This window comes from Chrysemys picta, chromosome 8 (assembly GCF_011386835.1).
Source record: "Chrysemys picta bellii isolate R12L10 chromosome 8, ASM1138683v2, whole genome shotgun sequence".
Classification (NCBI taxonomy): Eukaryota; Metazoa; Chordata; order Testudines; family Emydidae; genus Chrysemys; species Chrysemys picta.
The window spans coordinates 60,837,978-60,861,633 of record NC_088798.1 but is presented as its reverse complement, the minus strand read 5'-3'; the positions used below and the strand labels follow the sequence as shown (position 1 = coordinate 60,861,633).

At 42.9% G+C, this 23,656-nt stretch overlaps 1 protein-coding gene and 1 pseudogene across 9 annotated transcripts in view; one reads left to right on the top strand and one right to left on the bottom strand.

The window, feature by feature from the left end:
* Nucleotides 1–3,177: 3,177 nt before the first annotated feature.
* RABGAP1L (RAB GTPase activating protein 1 like) overlaps nt 3,178–23,656 on the top strand; it is a 525,894-nt gene continuing 505,415 nt past the window's right edge. For 4 of the 9 annotated variants that reach the window (XR_010589791.1, XR_010589794.1, XM_065554561.1 and 1 more), the window contains exon 1: nt 3,178–3,417. The gene's annotated coding sequence lies outside the window, so the exon portion shown is untranslated. Of the gene's footprint in view, nt 3,418–3,539; nt 3,849–23,656 lie in introns of those variants that run through there. The other 5 variants (XR_010589792.1, XM_065554558.1, XM_065554560.1 and 2 more) reach the window with 4 other exon arrangements.
* On the bottom strand, nt 15,095–17,602 carry LOC101937667 (zinc finger BED domain-containing protein 5-like; annotated as a pseudogene).

Genomic DNA, 23,656 nt, shown 5'->3' with positions numbered 1-23,656 from the left:
GGTCACAGAGACCCCCTTGGGACTGTCATCTAGCATGCTGAAACTACTTCTGAGCCCGTTTTCCCTGTCAGCTTGGGACTCCAGAAGCCTGTCTTATTGAGCCAGACAAGCAAGCCTGAGGCAACACAGACCCAGGGTCTGAACCACGTCCCCAAAGTTGCAGGCTTTAACTGAAAACCACTTCGCAGGTACTCCTGTCTCCAGCACCCAGACACCCAGTTCCCAATGGGATCCAAACCCCAAATAAATCTGTTTTACTCTGTATAAAACTTATACAGGGTAAACTCATAAATTGTCCACCCCGTATAACACAGAGAGAGAGATATGCACAGCTGTTTGCTCCCCGAGGTATTAATCACTTACTCTGGGTTTAAATAATAAACAAAAGTGATTTTACTAAGAATAAAAAGTAGGGTTTAAGTGGTTTCAAGTAACGACAGACAGAACAAGGTAAGTTACTAAGTAAAAAAAATAAAAATATACAAGGCTAACTTAATACACTAAGGATCTAGTTACTAATACTAACTTCTCACCCTAGATGTTATCTCAGGTATAATCCTTTTTAGATTATAGCCTGGGTACAGCAATCACTCATACCCCTGTAGTTACAGTCTTTTGTTCCAGTTTCTTTCAGGCATCTCTTTGGGGTGGAGAAGCCATCTTTTGAGCCAGCTGAAGACAAAAATGGAGTCTTCCAGGTCCTTTTATATTATCTCTCTTGTGGGCAGAAATCCCTTTGCTCTTCTGTGCAAAGTCACAGCAACAAGATGGAGTTTGTAGCCACCTGGGCAAGTCACATGTCCACGAATGATTCAGCTTTTTGCAGGCCGATGCCATTGTTTACATATTAGTTTGAATGTTCCCAGGAAAGCTCAGATGTGGATTGTCATCTCTCAAAGTCCATTGTTAGTTAAGTACTAACTTGAATAGTCCCTTCACAATATGTTGGCCACACCTCCCTTATGTGTTTCATCCAGCAAACACTTTAAATACAAACATAGAGCCAATGCTCATAATTTCAGATATAAAAATGATACATGCCTACAAATAGGATGAATATATTGAGTAGATCATAACCTTTGCAAAGATATGTTACATAGCATATCTAGCATAAAGCATATTCCAGTTATGTTATATTTACACTTATTAGTATATTTCCCATTAGTGCAACATCACAGAAGGTCAAGCACAAAAGTAGAAAGGCACTAATTTACTTGGGAGAGGGGAGAATGTTATAGTCAGTAGCAATTGACTTTTTTGGAAAGAAGTGAAGATTTATTTTGTGCCGCTCCATGTCTGACATTATCCAATGTCCCTCACATGGATCCCTGTCCCTCGCAGCAAGCAGTAACAGGAAACCATATAGGATACATACATTAGTGACTGTCTCACTTGTCAGAAACGTTACAGGTGGAGCTGCACAAGCTTTGGCAGCTATGGGAACAGGTGGCTGCCAGGGCCGGAGAGGAAGAAAGCGAGGTTATGAGACTTGCAACCACCTGCACCACAACTGCACAACAGCACGTGTTCTCATTATTTCCATAACAGCTGCAGCAAGAAGCAATTTAATTTGCAAGAGCTGGAAGTACTGTGATTGGCAACTACCCTGAGGGCTTGCAGGGGGAGTCTGAAAATCAGCTGATAGCAATGCTTAATTTGTAATGAGATGTGCCAGAGCTCAAATTTTTTTTTCCATTCATAACTGATGCAACAAGACCAGAGATACTAGGGCTATAAACTGCCAAGTCTAAAGGTGCCAGAGCTCAGCCCTAGCACATATTACAGACAGAAAACCACACCAGACTTGTTTCAAAGAACTCTCACAGACCTTGGGAGGCAGGCCAGTCCTCGCTTACAGACAACCCCCCAACCTGAAGCAAATACTCACCAGCAACTACACACCACACCACAGAAACACCAACCCAGGAACCTATCCCTGTAGCAAACCTCGTTGCCTACTCTGTCCCCATATCTACTCTGGCAACAGCATCAGAGGACCCAACCACATCAGCCACACCATCAAGGGCTCATTCACCTGCACATCCACTAATGTTATATATGCCATCATGTGCCAGCAATGCCCCTCTGCCATGTACATTGGCCAAACCGGACAGTCCCTCCGCAAAAGAATAAATGGACACAAATCGGACATCAGGAATGGTAACATACATAAGCCAGTAAGTGAACACTTCAATCTCCCTGGTCATTCTATTACAGATTTAAAAGTCACTATCATTGAACAAAAAAACTTCAGAAACAGACTTCAAAGAGAAACAGCAGAACTAAAATTCATTTGCAAATTCAACACTATTAATCTGGGCTCGAATAGGGACTGGGAGTGGCTGGCTCATTACAGAAGCAGCTTTTCCTCTCCTGGAATTGACACCTCCTCATCTATTATTGGGAGTGGACTACATCCACCCTGATTGAATTGGCCCTGTCAACACTGGTTCTCCACTTGCAAAGTAACTCCCTGCTCTCCATGTGTCAGTATATAATGCCTGCATCTGTAACTTTCACTCTATGCATCCGAAGAAGTGAGGTTTTTACTCACGAAAGCTTATGCCCAAATAAATCTGTTAGTCTTTAAGGTGCCACCAGACTCCTTGTTGTTTTTGTAGATACAGACTAACACGGCTACCCCCTGATACTTCAAAGAACCTCATGACTTGCATGCCCATCTCACCTAATGGGGTGTTTTTTTTTTTTTCAGAGGAGGGGGGCTGACTCAGGATTTTCTGTCCTCTGGGGTTGGCATTACTCCTACCACGCTACAGAGACAGGCCACAATACGCCTGTCATCGAGCATCCACGAACGCCAATTGCCTGAAGCTAGGCACCATCATAAGTAGCCACACTAAGGCAGTCAGCCACCCCCCCAGGCTCCTGTGAGCAAGGGGCTGAGCTCGCAGAGCCGCTCCTCAGGAGATATACGGCTACCCCCCTTGCAAAGCTCAGTCCAGGCCAGTTATTTTAGGTGCCTAACCGCCACCCTGGAAAATCTGAGCCTGCAATGGCTCTCTCTGACGAGCAACCCGCAGCGCCCCCTTCCTACGCGCGAGCGGCCGCCCTGAACCGCCGCCGACTGACTGATTGGGCGCGCGCGGCGGTCCCCTTAGTCAGAAGGCCGTAGATCTCGCGCGCGCGTGCCCACAAGGAGGAGGCAACAATAGCCGCCAGGGGCGCGCTCAGGGCCGCTCTCGACCGCCGCTTGGCCCCCGGCTCTCGGTCCCTCGCGCGTGCCCGCTCCGCTGTCGGAATGTTGGCCGTCCTCTCGAGCCTCAGCGCGGCTGCGCGACTCCCCCCCCCCCCGCTCCTCCCCTTCTGCTCACTCCCCCTCCCACCTCTCGGAGCGGCGGTGGTGGGGCGAAGCCGGGACGGGGCAGCCGGGCTGGAGCACGCAGAGTTCTGCGGCTGGTGAGTGAGGGGAAGGGGAACAACGTTTCGAGGTCCCCCTCCCGGGCTGTGGCTGGGCTGCCCCCTGTGTGCGGACGGGAGGGGGCGGTAACTCGCCGCTGTTCCCTTTTGGGTCCGCCGGTGCCAGTAAAGGGGGTGGAGGAAAGGGGAGGTAGCTGCTTTCTTTCGGGTCCGCAGGCCTTGAGTCTCGCCCTGCCCTGGGTGGGCGTCTGGAGCCTGTGACAGGTCCCCGTGACCTCGGGTGGTTTATCCTGCCAGGGGGCGGCACCAGCTGTGACCTGCCGACATTTCTGCTGCCTCGGTGTTTATCCCCCACCCCTCGCTCTGGGAGCCGCCGGCTGCGCCTCCCCCGTCTTCAAGGGAGGAGGAGGAGATGTGAGGTGTGTTTGTTTTGGTGCGGGTGTTGCTGTGTCGTCCTGCTCCGTGTCCAGGTATTTTGTGTCTGTGTGTGTGCGCTTCCCTACACTCCAGTGGTCCGTGGGTTAGTGCAGCGTTGGAGAGGGGGTGTTGTGAAGCTGGGGTGTAATGGTAAAGTTGCTCGACTCTTGAGTGGGGGGGAGGGATAGGTAGAAGGGTTCCTCTCCTCCCCTCGTAGGAAAAATGGAGATACTTCCCAAGCCTAAAGCTAGCAAAACAGCCCTCTGCATCTGTCTGTGTTTCTGAGGAGCACAAACACTTAATTGACACACAGCAAAACCCTTCATTCCCACATGGAGACACTTTAAAAACTCCTTAAAACTTAATCCCAAATGAGGGAGTCCTTTTCTGAAGGAGTGAGACTTGGCAGGTCTGCTCTACTGTATGTTTTTAAAGTGTGGCAATTACTTTAATCTTACTGTCAAGGGTTCAAGGATGGTCTTTTTGTATTTGATTTTCTTGTATGTTAATTACATATATCATATATCACTTTTCTTAGCAAGGGATTCTGTATGTGTTTCTGTTTTGAGCTATAGAAAAGATATAAAGTACCAGCTGCTTAAAAATAAAAGCAACAACCAGAAAAAAACCTTCTGTTTAAAAGAAGTCTGTGTAGAAACATTTCTCATGTTTTCATTATCAAGCTTTAGCCAACCTCATGATGATATTGATGACATAATGCCAAATCCGACTTTGGTAAAGAGCAGCCTACCCTACCTCCTTCACAAACTACCTACCTGTTAGGATTGAAAGCTACAAATTCTGTTCTCCACAAACCCATGTTACCCCACTGAAGTGTTCACTTGTCTTAAGCAAACTCCCAAGTTCTGCATGTCAATGCGCTTGGATCATTTTGTTTAGAGGGCTGAATTCAACTTTAAATTTTGGTTCATGTGCTAAGGTGTACATTTAGGGCCACATACTACCCATGTCTGCACTGAAACTTCCAATGATGTCAATGAGAGGCTTGCATAAAGATCAAGGATATAGTGTGCTTTTTATTTTGTTACCAAACTTTTACTTACCATCACTATTAGTTCCTTATTTTGGCTTTCAGCATCACTGAGTGGGAAAATGTACTTACATTTACGGTCACCTGTAGTTCTGCCCCTTGTTCCTCTCCTTCCCTATACTATTGCTGCAACTTTCCTGTCTTTATGCATCTGTCTTTCTTCCCTCTGCATTTCGTTCCCTGCAGCAATTTCCATTTCCTCTCTTTGTGCTTCACTCTCACCCTTCCCACCATTGCATCTCCTAAATTAATAATGTTGACATATAAAGTGTTATCACTAGGCTTTACATTGTTAAGATGCTAATGAGATTAATAGGGCATGGGAATTCTCAGTCATTGTTTCAGCCTGTCTGCAGATTCAGGAAGAGAAGAGTACATGGGCTACTCTACTTAGTTAATGATTGAAAGGTTATCTTTGCAACTGGTAGGGCAAGAACCTTTGTTTTTACTGAAAACCCAGATTTTGCAGAATTTTAATATTTTATGTGGGCCACATAAATACACAAAGTGGAACAGATCAGCCCTTGATCTGGTTGTTTGATGTTTGTTATGACATGTTAGACAACTTAAACATAACATCCTTATGTAATTGACATTTGGAACATGTTAATTCCATTGACTATCCAAACAGCATTAGTTTCCTTTCCTTTCTGGTAGTGGTATAATTCAACCTGTGCTTCATTGGCATTTGTTTAGTAACACATCACTTGTGAATCTGTGTCTTTCACTTTTTTTATTCCCTTTTTTGCTTGTTTAGGTCTTTATTCTTGAAATATATAGAATCATAGAATATCAGGGTTGGAAGGAACCTTAGGAGGTCATCTAGTCCAACCCCCTGCTCAAAGCAGGACCAATCCCCAACTAAATCATCCCAGCCAGGGCTTCGTCAAGCCTGACCTTAAAAACCTCTAAGGAAGGAGATTCCACCATCTCCCTAGGTAAACCATTCCAGTGCTTCACCACCCTTCTACTGAAAAAGTTTTTCCTAATATCCAACCTAAACCTCACCCATTGCAACTTGAGACCATTACTCCTTGTTCTGTCATCTGGTACCACCGAGAACAGTCTAGATCCATCCTCTTTGGAACCTCCTTTCAGGTAGTTGAAAGCAGCTATCAAATCCCCCCTCATTCTTCTCTTCTGCAGACTAAACAATCCCAGTTCCCTCAGCCTCTCCTCAAGTCATGTGCTCCAGCCCCCTAATAATTTTTATTGCCCTCCGCTGGACTCTTTCCAATTTTTCCACCTCCTTCTTTTGCAAATCTAAAGTAATCTAGCAAAATAGCAGCCCCTAGGGCATGTACACTTTTTAATGTTACACATTTGAGCCCAAGAATACAAAAAGGTCTCTTTCCCAAATGCTTGTAAGCGGTGAGGATCCCAGAGCCCAGGCTCCGGCCTGAGCCCAAACTTCTACACAGCAATTTTCAGCCTTTGAGCCCAAGCCCCTTGAACCCAAGTCAGCTGACCCAAGCCAGCTATGCCCATGCTGTGGGTCTTTTATTCCAGTGTAGATATACTGAAAAAGGTGTCTCCCAAATGCCACTCTTCCTTCTTGGTGGTGACCTGTGTGCTTTCCTTCATCTCCTAAGATGTTTAGTATTAGCTAACTTTTTTTAATTTAAAAAGTATTTTTAGTTAGTTTCCTGCTGTTGCAGGTACTGTAGTCTTGGGTTCTTCTATTCTCAGCCTGGTTTCCACAAATATGGACATCATTTTGAATTCATTCCCATTGTGTTGCCCCTCTTTGCAGCTGTTAGGCCTGTCGGTATCCATGGGGCTCATGGCTGATACTGGTAAGAAAACTAGCTTTTGACTTAGTGGTAATTTTGGCATTGCAAGATGCAGGGATGACTCTCTTCAGTGTCTACGAGGTATTGTGAAGAGCATGGTCACAACCAGTGCTCTCTCTCTTTTTTTTTGCTTCACTCTAAGAAAAGGATCCAGAGGGCCTTCGCAAACTCCTGTTGTAATAGAGGCTCTTGTAACAAAGTTGACTAGAGTAGTGTACTCAGTAGTGTCGATGAGCCACTCAGACTAGACACAAATCACAAGTAAATTAATTGTATGCTGTGTTGTTTTAGCCGTGTCGGTCCCAAGAGATTGGAGAGACAAGGTGGATGAGGTAATAGCTTTTATTGGCCCAACTCTCACTAGCAGAAAATGGTCCAGTAAAAGATATTATGTCATCTACTTTGTCTCTCTAGGGAACTACTTGTAATCTAGAAATACATAATTCACAACTTAAAAATGTAAAAAATTAAGAATCTGAATAAATGTAAGTTAAGCTATATAATTGCTTAAATAAATGTGTACAGATACATTATTTCTTCCTGGTTATCAAAAAGAAGTTCCAAATTTAGTCTGAAAGCTATATTTTAGTTGCAAATCACCGTGTTTTAACGATTACCAACCAGTGAGAATCAACTTTCTTTAGGAAAATAACTAAAAAGTATTAAATGCAAGACATAATTTAAATTATTTTAATGAAAGTTTCCTGCTTTCTTCTCGAAATTATGTTTAAAATTAGTGATTTAAATAGCTTTGATTTAAATCAATCTATCCTGCCTCCTTTATATGTCCTAAAGTAGGGGTGAGCAAACTACAGCTCGCGGGCTGAATCTGGCCCACCAGCCATTTTAAACTGGCCCTCACGGGGCCACGGGGTAGCGGGGTCTGAGGCTTGCCCCGTTCTGGGGCTCTAGCCGGGGAGCAGGGTCACGGGGTGCTCCATGCGGCTCCTGGAAGCCGCGGCATGGGCCCCCTACGGCTCCTATGCATGCCAATGGCCCCCTCCAGTGCTCCAATGGGAGCTGTAGGGGCGGTGCCTGCGGATGGGGCAGCATGCAGAGCCGCCTTGCCATGCCTCCGCATAGGAGCTGGAGAAAGGACATGCTGCTGCTTCCAGGAGCCGCTTGAGGTAAGCGCTGCCCGGAGCCTGCACCCCTGAGCCTCCCCCTGTGCCCCAACCCCCTGCCCCAGCCCTAATCCCCCTCCCACCCTCCGAACCCCTCGATCCCAGCACGGAGCACCCTCCTGCACCCCAAACTCCTCATCCCCAGCCCCGCCCTAGCGTCCGCACCCAACTCGCACCCTGGAGACCCCTCCCGCCCCCGAACTCCTAATTTCTGGCTTCACCCTGGAGCACACCCCCCCCCAACCAGAGCCCTCACTCCCTCCTGCACCCCAACCCCAGTGTTTTCCCCAGGAATTGAAATTGGTCTGTGTGTGTGTGTGTGTGTGTTTGAATTTTCGGGGTGTGTGTGTCAGGGCCAATGAGGGGTGAGGCCGTGAGGGTGAAGGTGGGCTGTATAGGACCATAGTAAAAACTGAAAAATGTTTCATGACCATTTTATTAGATTTAACTCATGTTTTAAAATCATCACACAAATTAAAGTTGGCTACTCAAGCCTTCTATGAAGCACTACATCTACATCCTTCTTGGTTTCTTGTTATAATTTTGCACAACTCTGTTAACAAACTTCTTGAATGCAATGCGTTCATCTTTGGTGGCTTCTCGTATGTCCGGTACTTCCATTCCTTCAATTGATATGCACATTAATTAGTTCGTTCACATGATCAGGCAGAAGGCGATTTCTTTCAGAACACAAAATTCTATTCAATGAGGAAAAAGAACGCTCAACTGTAGCTGTTGTGACCGGGAGTAGCAAGAGATGAATTCCTATGTCTTTCATCCCAGGAAACACAGCACAAAGATCGGGTCGAGCCACTAGTGATGATAAAGAAGTTGAAGTGAAATCTTCATTCATTCATCATACGATATTCCACTCTGTGTTCAAATTCTCTATTCTGTTCTGAGCACATGACAGCCCCATTGCTGGTAGTGCCTCACTCCGCTCAAACTCCGTTGGTGTTTTATAGGACAGGGATCTGTAAAAGCTACGTAGAGGTTGAGTAGAATCTAGAAGTCGCTGTTGTAGATTTTTAAGAATCAAGTCTGTGTACTTTTTCAGTTGTCTTAACAAACACTTCTTTTCCTTTTCATTTAAGGATTCAATATAAATGCCTTCATTAGTAAACTTCTGGACTGAAGTCTTTGCTTCTTCCAGTACTTTTTTCAATGGATAGCTCTCTGATCAAATGTAGCTTGTATTGCTGGACAAAGATCTACTACTGTTTGTAGCAGATGCCTGGATGCATTGTTTAATGACCCAAGTGGTCTCTCTTGTAAGTCTACTGTTGAAAACGGCAATAGTCTTCTCTGAACGTAGTAGCAAAAGTAATCTACCAGCCTCACTACTTAGATCCATCCCATCTTGGTAGATACTTTCCAAAGCCAGTAATAATGGCTGGAGTAATTTTAAGACAACAGCCAAAGATGGCTCAAGAGAAAGCCAGCGGGTTTTCCCAGGTTGGACTGATTTGAACTTCAGTCCCACGAAAGCTTATGCTCAAATAAATTTGTTAGTCTCTAAGGTGCCACAAGTACTCCTGTTCTTTTTTCAGTTCCAGTGTATCTTCTATATTTTCCAAGACATTCAATCTTTTTGGACACTTGCTGAAAAAAGAATATAATGAAGACATTAAATTTATAGCTTTTTAAATGTCTTTTGAAGAGTCTGCCATTCGTACTAGCGCTAGTTGGAGTAGATGGCCTCTGCAGTGTGTGCATAGGAGAGATTAGGGTTACACTTTTCTCTGAGCAAAGTTTGTGCTCCACCATGTCTTCCAGAGAAGTTTGCAGCTCCATCAAATGCACAAGCAGCCATGTGTTTGGGGTCCAATTGACAAGCATTTAACTCTAAGATGTGGGTTGTCACAGATGCAGCTGTTGTGTCTTCTGTAACTTGAACATATAGAAAAGCATGTACTGGCTTACCACTGACATCAAGATAATGTACACAATGACTTAATACTTGATGCCCATTTGCATTTGTGCATTCATTAGCCATGTATGCAAATTTTTTGTATGTGGTGAGAGAGTCCTTCACTTTTTCAACTGTTGTCTTTCACTGTTGCACTGCATGCCTCTAGTCAGTCAGTTGAGTTTTTTGCAGAAAGATAGTGAGCATTTGCTGGTCTTGTTCGGAACCAGTGTTCAGCTTCAGGATGAACAAGTGACAATGCACTTAACATTGGCCTCCAGTTTATAGTGTGTGGTATCTCTTGCTTAAATAGAAAATATGATGCCACAGCCTTGTTTGTTCACATGAACTGTGTTGTGTCTCCAGCATTCTTAACAGCCTCATTAAGTACTTCTAAAATTGGCTTTGAAAGTGGGCTTATAAGGCTTTCTGCATGTTGATGCACTCCAGAGGCCTGGTGTTTTGCAGCCTTTTCACATAGTTTGTCAGCATTGGCTTTGCTGATTGGTCTGACAGTCAAGCTCCTCCACTTTTACCAATTATAGCATTGGGATGCTAAACTTCTTCGTAAGCTTTTTTGCAAGAGGTGCACCAGTAGTCATCTTTTGTAACTTCAGTAAATGGGAACACTTTGACCGACAAACACTGGGAACTGCCTTTAGGTTCTGGAGACACTGTTTCTTCAGTAGGTAGTTGTATTTGTGTTTCGGGCTGGTCAGGTGTAGATACACCATTTGAACCTTCAGATGACATGTTGATATATTCTTGGTTCTTGATGTGTTCTTCAACTTGGTTGGTTTTTGAGGCCTTTGAGTGGAAAAATTGTTGCGTTTTTTCTCTTTTCATTTTCACTTTGACCTGCAACGTATAAAAGAGAGATGAATAAATTAAATGTTTTGTTAAGATAATGCAAATTTAACATAAGGATAATGCAGAGTACACCAAAACACATAACGGTTCTAGATTTCTAAAACAAATATAAACATTTGTTAAAAATTTATTTGATTTAAATTGACTTTTGAAAAGTAAGCCATCATGGGATAAGAGGGAAGTTCTCTCATGGATCAGTAACTGGTTAAAAGATGGGAAATAAAGAGTAGGAATAAATTGTCCGTTTTCAGAATGGCGAGAGATAAATAGTGGTATCCCCGAGGGGTCGGTACTGAGACTATTACTGTTCAACATATTCATAAATGATCTGTAAAAATGGGTAAACGGTGAGGTGGCAAAATTTTCAGATGATACAAAACTATTCAAGATAGTTAAGTCCAAAGCAGACTGTGAAGAGTTACAAAGGGATCTCACAAAACTGGGTGACTGGGCAACAAAATGGCAGATGAAATTCAGTGTTGATAAATGCAAAGTAATGCACATTGGAAACCATAATCTCAACTATACATACAAAATGACGGGGTCTAAATTAGCTGTTAATACTCAAGAAAGAGATGTTGGAGTCATTGTGGATGGTTCTCTGAAAATATCCACTCAATGTGCAGCGGCAGTCAAAAAAGCAAACAATGTTGGGAATCATTAAGAAAGGGATAGATAATAGAGAAAATATCATATTGCCTCTATATAAATCCATGGCGTGCACACACCTTGAATACAATGTGCAGATCTGGTCACCTTATCCCCCCAAAAATATATTGGAATTAGTAAAGGTACAGAGATGGGCAACTAAAATGATGAGGGGTATGAAACAGGAGGAGAGATTAAAATGACTGGGACGTTTCAGCTTAGAAAAGAGACGACTAAGGGGGGATATGATAGAGGTCTATAAAATCTTGACTGGTGTGAAGAAAGTGAATAAGGAAATGTTATTTAATCCTTCACATAACACAAGAACTAGTAGTCACCCAATGAAATTAATAAGGCAGTAGATTTAAAAAAAAAAAAAACAGAAGGAAATACTTCTTCACACAACATAAAATCAACCCGTGTAACTCTTTGTCAGGGGATGCTGTGAAGACCAAAACTATAACAGGATTAAAAAAAGAACTAGATAAATTCCTGGAGAATAGGTCCATCAGTGGCTATTAGCCAGGATGGGGAGGGATGCAACACCATGCTCTGAGTGTTCCTAGCCTGTTTGCCAGAAACTGGGAATGGGCAACAGATGATTATCTGTTCTGTTCATTCCCTCTGAAGCATCTGGCCTTGACCACTGTTGGAAGACAGGATATTGGGCCATTTGGACCATTGGTCTGACCCAATATGGCCATTCTTATGTAAAAATTATAATAAAAATGTTTAGTACAGAAACTCCCCAACATCATGACCTCTCAAGATAGCAACAATGTGAGATAACAACCTTGGCAAATAATGCATTTAAAAAATCTTGGCCTACTAGGAAACATATTTTAAAAAGTTTTGATTGCCAGTCACAAATCTAGCATTCTGGAGCAAAGTCACTAAAATATAGTCCAACAAACGTTTATTTAACGTGCTCCTCACTTTTCCCTCTACCACACCCCACTCACTGGTGGTGTCCTTGGTCAGCGGAGACTTGGAGTTCAGAGGTGCTTTCATGTGAGTTCACCTCACAAGTGGGGGGCAAGAAGGCATCTTGCTCATTCCTCCAGCGCTCATCGTTCGCTCTAGCCACTGTTGTTTGTTGTGCCAACGTTCACTCCATCGCTCTGTTGCCAACGGCCCTGCGCCGTCACCTTCTGCTGCCACCTGCCACTGTGACCTCTGCGAGTTGGTCTCTTGAGGTTCCACCCAGTGCTCAGTGATTTCAGCTGAGCTCTCAGTTGGGGAACCTCACTGCTAGTGCAGGCTGGGCTATCTTTTCCACAGAAACTCTGTCCCACAGCGGGTCTAAGCACTTAAACCTGATTATCAGTGATTTCAGCTATACTGGTCATTTAACAAAACAAAAGACTATCTATGGAGCCTAATCAGCTCTGTCTTTAAACAGTGGAGAGGGGCAGGTCAAATAGTACTTGTGACTCAGGCAGACCATCAAGCAAAACACCTGTCCCTATCCTCTCTCAATGTCCTCTATCATCACAGGCCAAGTACAGTTCTACTGCCCTTTATTCATACAATAAGAATAACAACATTTCATTACCCCCGCATTCAAGTGATTTGTAACCCAACCCCAGCCAAAATCTATCACTTCCGCAACACAGCGCTGTTTGCTGGATACCTAGGTAGGTTGAGTGTGAATGGAAATACAATCTGGTCCTGAAGGCTTTCCCCCCCCCCCAGCTCATCACTAGCTGTCAGGGAGAGCTCATTTAGACTTTGCTTACAAATCATAATTTGAAATTATTAGGTTGGCCAATATCGCTGAAATGAATTCACTGACATTGTCATAAAAACAACAGCTGTATAACAAAGCTAGTCTGTTCATACTTTTCAAATCTATTTTACTTTTTCAGATACACGTATTTTATCATATATTGTATATGCTTTTAAAGTGTGTATTAATGTTTCAATTTCAATTCAGATTTCCAAACAATCACTAAATTGGCAACACATGTAACTAGTTCACAAAATTGAGGTGGAGTTTTTTGGGGGAAATTCAGGGTGTGTGTACACCACCAATAGAGGGGGTCTAGGGAAATCCCTGCCCGCCATAAAATTTCTATACCCAGATGTGGCCCTCGGGCCAAAAAGTTTGCCAACCCCGTCCTAAAGCAAAACAGGTCACAAACTTATTGTTTTTCCTTTGCAGATCACCTTAGAAGAGCTCTGCCACAAATTAGGATATCAAGGGGATATACTCTTTTAGAGCAAATGGGCTGGGAAAAATGTGAGATGGGTCTGGACTTGAATGACCCTATAATGTTTTTAGGCACATGGTGACCAGAAATAAGAGAGACATACCCCCTTGGAATAGTGTAGCTGTTCCCCAGTGAAATAGATGTTCCTATGGGTTCACAAACAAGGAGGCTGCTTAAGTGTGGACAGACCCATTGGTAGGTATAAGTATGTCTAAATTAAGCAGATATGACTCAGACCTAGAATGAGTTACGCAATAAAATATATGCTTTAGTTAAACCAGAGTAATGGACTTGATTAAAAAATTACTGGGTGAAATTGTATGGCCGATATTATGCACAAGATCAAACTTGATGATCATAATGGTCCCTTGAGGCCTTAAAATCTATGAATCTATAAAATGTGGAAAATTAAAAGGGAGCTCTTTTTTTTTTTTAAATATACTATCAATCAGGTTTTCTCTAACCTCTGTTAAAACATATTTGGAATTAATGATGTAAGGAAGAAACAGTGAAACACCAGTTTTGGATGATAAGGCAATAATTTGTGTCTAAAATGAGTGACATAGCTTGTACTGAGATACAGATGAAACCACCAATAGGAAATATGCATCATAGCATAACTATTTTTGTAACAACTAAAAGGAACAATTTCAGGTAGAAACTTTATTATACCTATGTTTTCTGTGCACACTCTCCTGTCTTTGGTATGCTATAAGTATAATCAAGGCCTCAAGTACTCTGCAGCAAGCTGGACTTAAATGAATTAAATGTGAAACTGAGTAATACAATCAGTACAGTAAGTCCTTTATCTCGCTATTAAATTTGTTTCCACTACATTTTCAGCATGCCAGAAGTTTTTTTTTATGATTCACTCTGCATTGTAGAATTCACTAAGGATGAAACCTAAAGATTTTGGCAGTTGAGTTGTATGGTATCGGGGGAGGTATGGGAGACACTTTGGGATTGTGGGATGAGCCTCTATTCAGCATTTAAGTTATCTTTACATTTCCAGCTTCTTAACCCATTGAGATAAATGGCGTAGTTCTCAGAGGTGTGAACTATTGTTTCAAGCTGCTTGCATACACAGAAAAACAGCACTGTATTGGCTTAAATTCTGCTTGCATGCTCAGGGTTGTCTTGGCCTGGTTTACACACCCTGTAAACCCCCCCCCCCCTCCTCCCCAGTATTACTTAGGTTAGTAGTGAGATTCTTTGACTGAAAAAAATTGCACCAGTACAATGACACTGGTATGTATGCAGTTATACTGGGTGGTGAAGATGCTTTCTACCGGTATAGTTTATTCCCCTTCTCTTGTAAAGGCACCTTCATGCAGTTGTAACTGTGTATACACTAGAGAATTTGAACTGATTTTAAAGCAATGCAATTTTTTGTGTGTTGACAAGTCTTTTACATCCATAATCTGGTCTTTTGTGTACTATTTAGCCTATTACGGAACACTTAAAATATTATTTTGTAGTCGTTTGGTTTTCAAGTAAAAAATTGCATTATTTATGCTCAAATATATTTTATTTTATAAAACAAAGCAAAAATACAAATTTAAAATAATTTGAATTAACAATTTCTAACTGGAAAGCGCGTATAAAGTAGTAAAAAAAATCAAGTGCAAGAGTCAAAATTAAAAACAGTGTTCTACTTAAAAAAACAGTTTTTATATATACACAAACACCAAACAAATTAGATTTTTACTAGGAAAATCTATTTTCATAAACAGAAATACGAATTTGGATTTAATGGGATTGGTGTTTCTGCGTTTTTCTATCACAGATTCGCTTAATATTAGGAATAATGCTGGAAAGTTGAATCCTCATGTCAGGTGCAGCATCATATTTGGTTTTTGTTGCAGTATAATACGAAAATCCTGTCTCTCACAAATAAGTTGTAGCAAAAGGAAGGAGCACTTGGACTGCACGTTTAGTCACATTAGGGTATTCTTCTATTAGGCTTTTCCAAAAATTATTCAGCAGAAGATCCTTAAACTTTTGTTTCAAATCAGAGTCAGAAATTAAGTCAATTAGGCTTTCATAATTGTGCGCAGTAAAGCCGACTGATTTGGCTGTAATTACAAACGGATTTCGAACCCAAGCATTATCATCAGTAGTTGTAGGAAAATATTCTAATAAAGAGACCTGCAAGTCACCTAAGTGCTGTAAAATGGTGCTGGAAACTTCTTCATGGACTGTAGAATTTATTTCAGTCAGAAATTCATGTACTGTAGGGAAGTAGTCAAAGTTATTCTGTTCTACAGAAGATGCCCAGAATTCCAGTTTCTTTTTTAACGACAAATTTTTATCCATTGTAGTAAAAATAGTCACATTCTTTCCTTGCAGCGACAGATTAATTTCATTTGATTTTGCAAAAATATCTGCAAGATACGGAAGTCTCATTAGCCATAAGGAATTTGTCAGACAGTCATTAATTTTCATCCTGAATTATCTGAAGTAAAGAATACCAGTAGTTCACTCCGAAGCTCAAAAAGCCTCACAAGCACTTTTCCTCTGGATAGCCACCTCACTTCCGTCTGTAAAAAGAATCATAGAATCATAGAATATCAGGATTGGAAGGGACCTCAGGAGATGATCTAGTCCAACCCCCTGCTCAAAGCAGGACCAATTCCCAGCTAAATCATCCCAGCTAGGGCTTTGTCAAGCTGGGCCTTAAAAACCTCTAAGGAAGGAGATTCCACCACCTTCCTAGGTAACCCATTCCAGTGCTTCACCACCCTCCTAGTGAAAAAGTTTTTCCTAATATCCAACCTAAACCTTCCCCACTGCAAATTGAGACCATTGCTCCTTGTTCTGTCATCTACCACCACTGAGAACAGTCTAGATCAGTGGTTCCCAAACTGGGGTTCGTGGACCCCTGGGGGTTTGCAAAATGTTACAGGGGGTTCTCGGGGGAAAAACTCCCTAATGGCAGACAGAGCTGTCCCTAGGGACCCCAGGCAGCACAGGGCCTGCAGCCCGAAGCCGCTTTGTGCTGACTACCCATTTCCTCACACAACATTTTAAATAACCTGGATTGAAGTGGTTGAGATTTGACAAAATTGATAATTTGTACTGCTTCATCGAGCACAATTTTCAGATATACTGGTATTTTTTTAACTGCAAGTGCTGGTCTGTGTAGAGCACAATGGCTCTTAGTGCTTTCTGGTGCCACACTTATGATTCGCGTTACAGCTCCCTTCATCTTCCCAATCATTGCCCGAGCACCGTCAGCACATACATCAATACATTTTCCCCAACTAATTTCATGCTTTGTGATAAAATTGTTGATGAATATTTCTTCTCCAGTTGTGTTGTTTTGCAGAGATTCACATAAGAGCAGGTCCTCTTCAATAATATTATTAAATCTGTATCGGACAAATATTAGTAGCACAGCAAGTCCTGAAACATCAGTGGACTCATCTAGCTGCAATGAATACTTACGGCAAATTTTCAGTCGGCAAACTAGCTCTTTTTCTATGTCATCGGCAAGATCTTTAATACGGCGTGCAACAGTATTATTTGACAACTGTACAGTATCAATTTTTTTACCAGACTGCTCGCTCAACATGCACATTACAATATCTTTCGCGCAAGGCTTGATAAGCGTTTCTCCAATAGTGTGAGCTTCTCCGGCAAGCGCTATACGGTAACTTAGTTGATAAGATGCCTCTGTTGCACTTTTGTTGTCTGTTTTAGCAATTTTAATCATCGAAAGTTTACAATTTCCAAGTGAGTCACGCTTCCTCTTGAAAAAACGTATATCTTTGTATTCAGCATGCTTGGTTTCCAAATGTCTACGAAGTTTAGCAGGAGCCAATGAACTTGTTTGCTAGTATTTTGTTGCACACGACGCGCTGCGCATCAGGAACATCTCTATTTCCAACACACGTAAAACCGAAAGACAAATAACTTTAATCATACTTTCGTTTCGGTCTTTTAACACCTGCTTAGTCTTGTTTTTTGATATACTTCGGTGGAAATTCTTTCACCTTGGATAACTCACTAGTACTAACAGTTTTTTCGGCAACAAAAGACTGCGATTGTTCATCCTCACTTTGAAGTATCACAATATTTTGCTCGTTTATTTGGCCACAGTTGGAGTACCAGAACAACTTGCTTTTCGTTTCAAAGTTCTTTCTTTTAGCCACAAATCCATAGTGATTAGGTTTAGTAACAATATTTAGAAATACTGATTTTTGTCAAATTTTGTTTGTCACAAATACGTATATTGTTTCGAGCGAAGCTAGTTTAGTTGTGCTTATCGCACACACACGATAAAGACCCACAGGTTTGAACGTGTTGAGTGAATATGTTATATTCAGCATGGCGTAAAGAGAATGGTGTGTGCATACCACTGCAGTTCGCGCAGCCTCGAGTGGAAGGGGTACAATGTCACTAACTGAAACGTGCCCAAAAGGGGTAGACATCAACATGCTTGCGTGCCACGTTCTCTTTATCCCATGATATTCAATACGAGATCTGTCAATAACCAGAAAGAGTTTTATGTTAAATTATAGTCATTCAAAAATAGTTGTAAACTACGCTTCAAATATGCCAAATTTAAAATTAAAAAAAATGTAAAGACCCTTTTTTAAAATTGATTCTTTCACGGAACACCTATTCACATCGTGTGGAACACCAGTGTTCCGTGGAACACCAGTGTTCCACGGAACACAGTTTGGGAAACACTGCTATACAGATTTCATGGGGGAACCAGCGTTTCTTAAAATGGGAGTCCTGACCCAAAAGAGAGTTTTGTGTCTGTGGGGTGGTGGTGGTCAGGTTTTTGTAGGGGGGTTGTTGTATTGCCACCCTTACTTCTGTGCTGCCTTCAGAGCTGGGTCGCCGGAGAGTGGCAGCTGCTGGCCATGTGCCCAGCTCTGAAAGCAGTACCCTGCCAGCAGCAGTGCAGAAGCAAGGGTAACAATACCATACCATGCCACCCTTACTTCTACGCTGCTGCCTTCAGAGTTGGGTCAGGACCACTACAGTTACAACACTGTAAAATTTCAGATTTAAATATCTGAAGTCAATAAATTTATGATTTTTAAAATCCTATGACCGTGAAATTGACCAAAATGGACCATGGGCTCTTCTTATGGGGAAAACATCCTCTGTTCATGCACAGAACAGGTAAAGGACAGGCAGTGATAGTACCTTGTAGTTCAGGGGTGGCCAGCCTGTGGCTCCGGAGCCACATGCAGCTCTTCAGAAGTTAATATGCAGCTCCTTGTATAGGCACCGACTCCGGGGCTGGAGCTACAGGTGCCAACTTTCCAATGTGCCGGGGGGTGCTCACCGCTTAACCCCTGGCTCTGCCACAGGCTCTGCCCCCAATCCACCTCTTCCTGTCCCCTCCCCTGAGACTGCCATGCCCTCGCTCCTCCCCCTCCCCGAGCCTCCTGCATGCCACAAAACAGCTGATCAGGAGGTGCAGGGATGGAGGGGCTGATCGGTGGGACAGCCAGTGGGCAGGAGGCGCTGGAGATCGGGGGGGGGGGGGGAATTGATGGGGGGAGAGGGGCTGCTGATGTATTACTGTGGCTCTTTGGCAATGTACATTGGTAAATTCTGGTTCCTTCTCAGGCTCAGGTTGGCCACCCCCGTTCAAGTTTATTCCAGAACTTGAATTTGCACCATGAATCATGATGGATTGATTTAAGTCATTCTTGTTTTGCATTTGTACTTTAGTTATTTTTGTAAATGTTGATTGTCAACTAAATATAGCCTCTACACCAAATTTGGTACTATTTCTTGCTAACCAGGAGGATACACTGTCTGGGGTGAAGGATAGCTCAGTGGTTTGAGCATTGGCCTCCTAAACCCAGGGTTGTGAGTTCAATCCTTGATGGGGCCATCTAGGGATCTGGGGCAAAATCAGTACTTGGTCCTGCTAGTGAAGGCAGGGGGCTGGACTCGATGACCTTTCAAGGTCCCTTCCAGTTCTAGGAGATAAGATATCTCCATTAATTTATTTAATTTATGTTCAAGCAATTAAATAGCTCAACATACTTTTTTTTTTCAGATTCTTGCATAGAATTTTTTATTACGTCAAGAAATGATGAATGGTGCATTTCTTATTTACTAGATTTTTGTTTTGCACATAGTTTATGTCGAGCTGTATTTGAATGGACATTGGAATTAAATTGAAAGTGCACAAAAACAGGCTTTAAATTTTTTTTTTATTAAATAAAATCTTATGTGCCGGATACATAAGAAAAATTTATCAAAACTGCTTTTGCATTTAAAAGCCACTGATGCATTAAACAAAGGAATTATCTGTAGTTAGTGAATTTAACTGGTTGTTTCTGGTCACCATGTTCTTTAAGTCTTTAGAACTAGTATATCTCATTCTCACACCTAGTTTTTATTAATAGATTGGAAGAGGAAAACAAGCTTTCCTGCTTTTTCAGCTCCCCATTGATCTCTTAACTTTGAATGAACTAATCATTGAACAGCACTTCAACAAACAGTGATTCCAAGTGATTAGCCAATGACTGCCACCAGTTCAGTGGGTTGACTTTCTTTAAAGCTCTAGCAGCAAACAAGTAGTGGTTGGATAGTTTTTAATTTATTTTTTAGTTTAAACAATTGTAATAGATTACAGTAAATTTTAGACTTCACACAGTTGTTATAACTTCAAATTAAATTTTAAGTAACTTCATTTTTTGAAAAAAATTATTTAATTAAAAAAAACAGATTTATATCCGCTCTGATCTCCACCTGTTTTAGCTGAAAACTTAAATCCAGGTACAGTAAGGGTAAAAAAGCAAAAAGAGAATGCAGATTGCAAGAGACCATCATCTGAAGCAGCACTTGATCGTGCAGACTATGAGGCTTGCGTCATCACCGGGACCCTCCACAACCTCCGGTTCTAATCACCTTGAGCCACCTTCCATCTCTGAGGAAGCAGTGAACAGACCCCTGGACTCTGTTTCTCCCTCAAAAAGAGAAAGGAGGACCCACAAGACGGATCGGGGCACCTGAAAGAAAGGAAGGATTCATCATCTTCCTTCTCAAAGGCAGCCTTGAGACATCTGCAAGACCATGGTACCCAAGGTAGAGCTGGCCATTTGGTCTGCATCTTCCTTGTACAAGGGCAGGAGATTTCCAGTACTATACCATTTACTCCAATCCAGTACCTCTGGAAACAGTTGCGGCACAGCTGCTTTTGGTACCTTCAGCCTTGCAGGCCTGTGTGGCAGCATTGAACTTGTTCTGTTTGTCTATGCTGGCATTGCCTACTTCAGGAATCATCAGGATTATCAATACCAATTGCTATTCCAGGCCCTTCCGCTTCTTCAGCCTTGAGGCTAAGGTTGATGCCGTTGACATCCTTGGTACTGAAGTTGGAACAGACACCATCATCAGGGCAGGAGGCTGTATGTTTGGTAGAGGTGCACTATAGCACTGTGTATATTCTTCACCTTGTCACTGGGGATCTCGATACCTAGACTCCCCTTTGAGCCCACACCAACTCCATTGTGGTCCTCGGCACCAATAAGAGGTGATTTCCTGAACTTTTCCGTACCAACAATGCTCCCATCCCTGGGCTGTCTTTGCCATTTTATTCTTGGTTTGTGGACAAGTCAAAATATCTTGTAGTCCCGTTTGGCTGGGCTTCACCCAAGCCCACAGATTATATAGAGGACTTCTCAGATTATGCTATAAAGTCTTCCAGTTCTTCTCCCCCATGGTGGAAGAAATCTTGCAACTCCCCTAAGCATCCTGCAGAGAGTGTCTCCACTCCTATAGAAAGGACAGACCATCTTGGTCCCTGATGTACTGTTCTTCTATGCCTTGCCCTTTCTTGCAGTGCCCCTCCTGGGAACTGTGGAGTGCCTCCTGCTCACATAGAGTTAGGACTCCTTTCCCATCTGCAAGCAGATCTCCCTCCCCTCAAAGGGACCAGCCAATAGAAAAGCCCCTATCAAGGATGCAGGAGGATATCCATCCTCTCAAGCCACAATTCCTGGAGGAACATTTGTCAGAGCAACAACCTCTCTCTTGTGAGACAATGTTGGATATACCCAGTTCCCTCCCTGCCACCTCAGGAAGATCAATAGTCCCAGACTCCTCATCTCCCCTCCAGAAGACTTTAAATCTTACCAGGACCTGCTTTGAAGGGTGGCTTCAGCTCTGAGTATAGAGGCTGAACTAGTCCAGGAAAATACTCAATTACTCTAGGGAGGGTTGTCCTTCAGATTAATGACTCCTTATTACAGCTTGCGAAGGCTTTATGATTAACCCCTGCTTTGCATCCCCCAAAGGCTAAATGTGTGGATAATCATTATGATGTACCTGCTCAGGGGTTTGAATGTGTTTTATTCACATCCAATGCCTAACTCTTCAGTCATCACAGCTGCCAATGAGAGGTCTCTGCAGGGGAGGTCCAAAGCAACCTAGAAAGAAAAAGCCGAAAAGTCTGGATTTGTTAGGAAAGAGAATTTATTTGACTGCCTCGCTCCAGATGAAGATAGTGAACCAGCAAAAGTTCTTGGCAAAATATGATTTCCTCAGTTGGGAGGGGATGGCTAAGTTCTTTGACAAGCTCCTGGAGGATGCAAGGGATGAGTTCCAGGCCTTCCTCATTGAGGGTAGGCTGGTGGCAAAGACTTCACTCCAGTTGGCACTTGATGCTGCAGATGCCTTTTGTAAGCTATGGCCTCTACAATAGGAAGGGGATCATGGTTATGCAATTCTGGAATAGCAGTAGACATTCAACGTACTACTGAGATGAGGACTTAATTTTTGGTGGACAATTGCTATTCTCTGATAAGATAGAAGAATGCAAGATTTCATCTAAAGACTTGCGTGCTACCCTCTGTCCTCTGGGAGTGTGTACCCCATTCACTAAGAAGTGCCAATACAAACCTCCTCAACCTTATCAACAACAGCAGAGGCTGCCATTCTATCCCTCAAAGGGCCAGGTTACCTCCAGAAGAAGACAGACCTCAAAAGAAGATATTGTCTAACTCCAGTTTGAACCAGTTGTCTCTGTTCTCCTCCTATGATAGAGAAGCAACCATTTGACTTCTTTGAGGGCAGCGACACAACCAGCAGCAATCTTCCTATTCCTTATCGTCATTTTGGAAACAGACTAGCTCTTTTCCTCAGCACTTGGCAGACGATAACCTAAGACAAGTGGGTCGTAAATACTGTGGGTCTGGGATATTCGATCTAATTCTGCTCACTTCCCCCTTTCTTCACTCTTCCTCTATTTCCCTTTTCAGGGACCAATCTCACAAGACACTTTTCCTTCAGGAAATCTAGTCACTGCTTAGCCTGGGAGCTATAGAGGAGCTCCACTGTTCTAGGGACAAGGTTTTTACTCCTGCCATCTTTTAATCCCCAAAGCCAAAGGGGGACTGCAATCCATACTCAACCTCTGTGCTCTCAACAAATTCATTAAGCACGTGGGTAACCATATGGAATCTCTAGCATCGATCCTCCCTTCCCTGGATCGAAATGATTGGGTTGTTGTCCTCAGTCTTTGAGATGTGTTTTGTGGTGCTTCCTGGTTACAGAAAATATCTCAGATTTGTTGAAAGGGGTCATCAGTATCAGTATATAGTACTCCCCTTTAGCCTCTCATCAGTTTCCTTTTTTCTCTCGCAAATGTGTGATAGTGGTGGCAGCATTCTTAAGGAAAAAGGGTATTCACATCTTCCCTTACCTCAACCACTGGCTGCTCCACGGGTCATCTGAGAATCAGGTTCATTGTCATGTCAAATTCATCTTCCCCCTTGTCAGTCATGGGGGACTCGCCCTGAGTAAAACACATCACTCATTCTTACTCAGAGAATTGAGTTCATTGGAGTCCTACTCGATTCAATGAGTTCAACTGCATTTCTGTCTCAGAAATTTCAGGTGATTCACAATCTGTGCCTGTCTCTCAGGACTCACCTATCCACTGTGGCTTGGACTGAGCTGAGGTTGGTTGGGCATATGCAGGGCCAGCTCCAGGGTTTTGGCCGCCCCAAGCAGCCAAAACAAACAAACAAAAAAAGTCGCGATCTGCGGCGGCAATTCGGCGGGAGGTCCTTCACTCCCAGGCGGAGTGAGGGACCGTCCGCTGAATTGCCGCCGAATACCTGGACCTGACGCCCCTCTCCGGAGTGGCCGCCCCAAGCACCTGCTTGAGAAGCTGGTGCCTGGAGCCGGCCCTGGCCATATGTCCTCATGTACAGAAGTAACCAAGTATGTCAGACTGTCTCTGTACACTTCAAATGTGGATGAGATTAGTC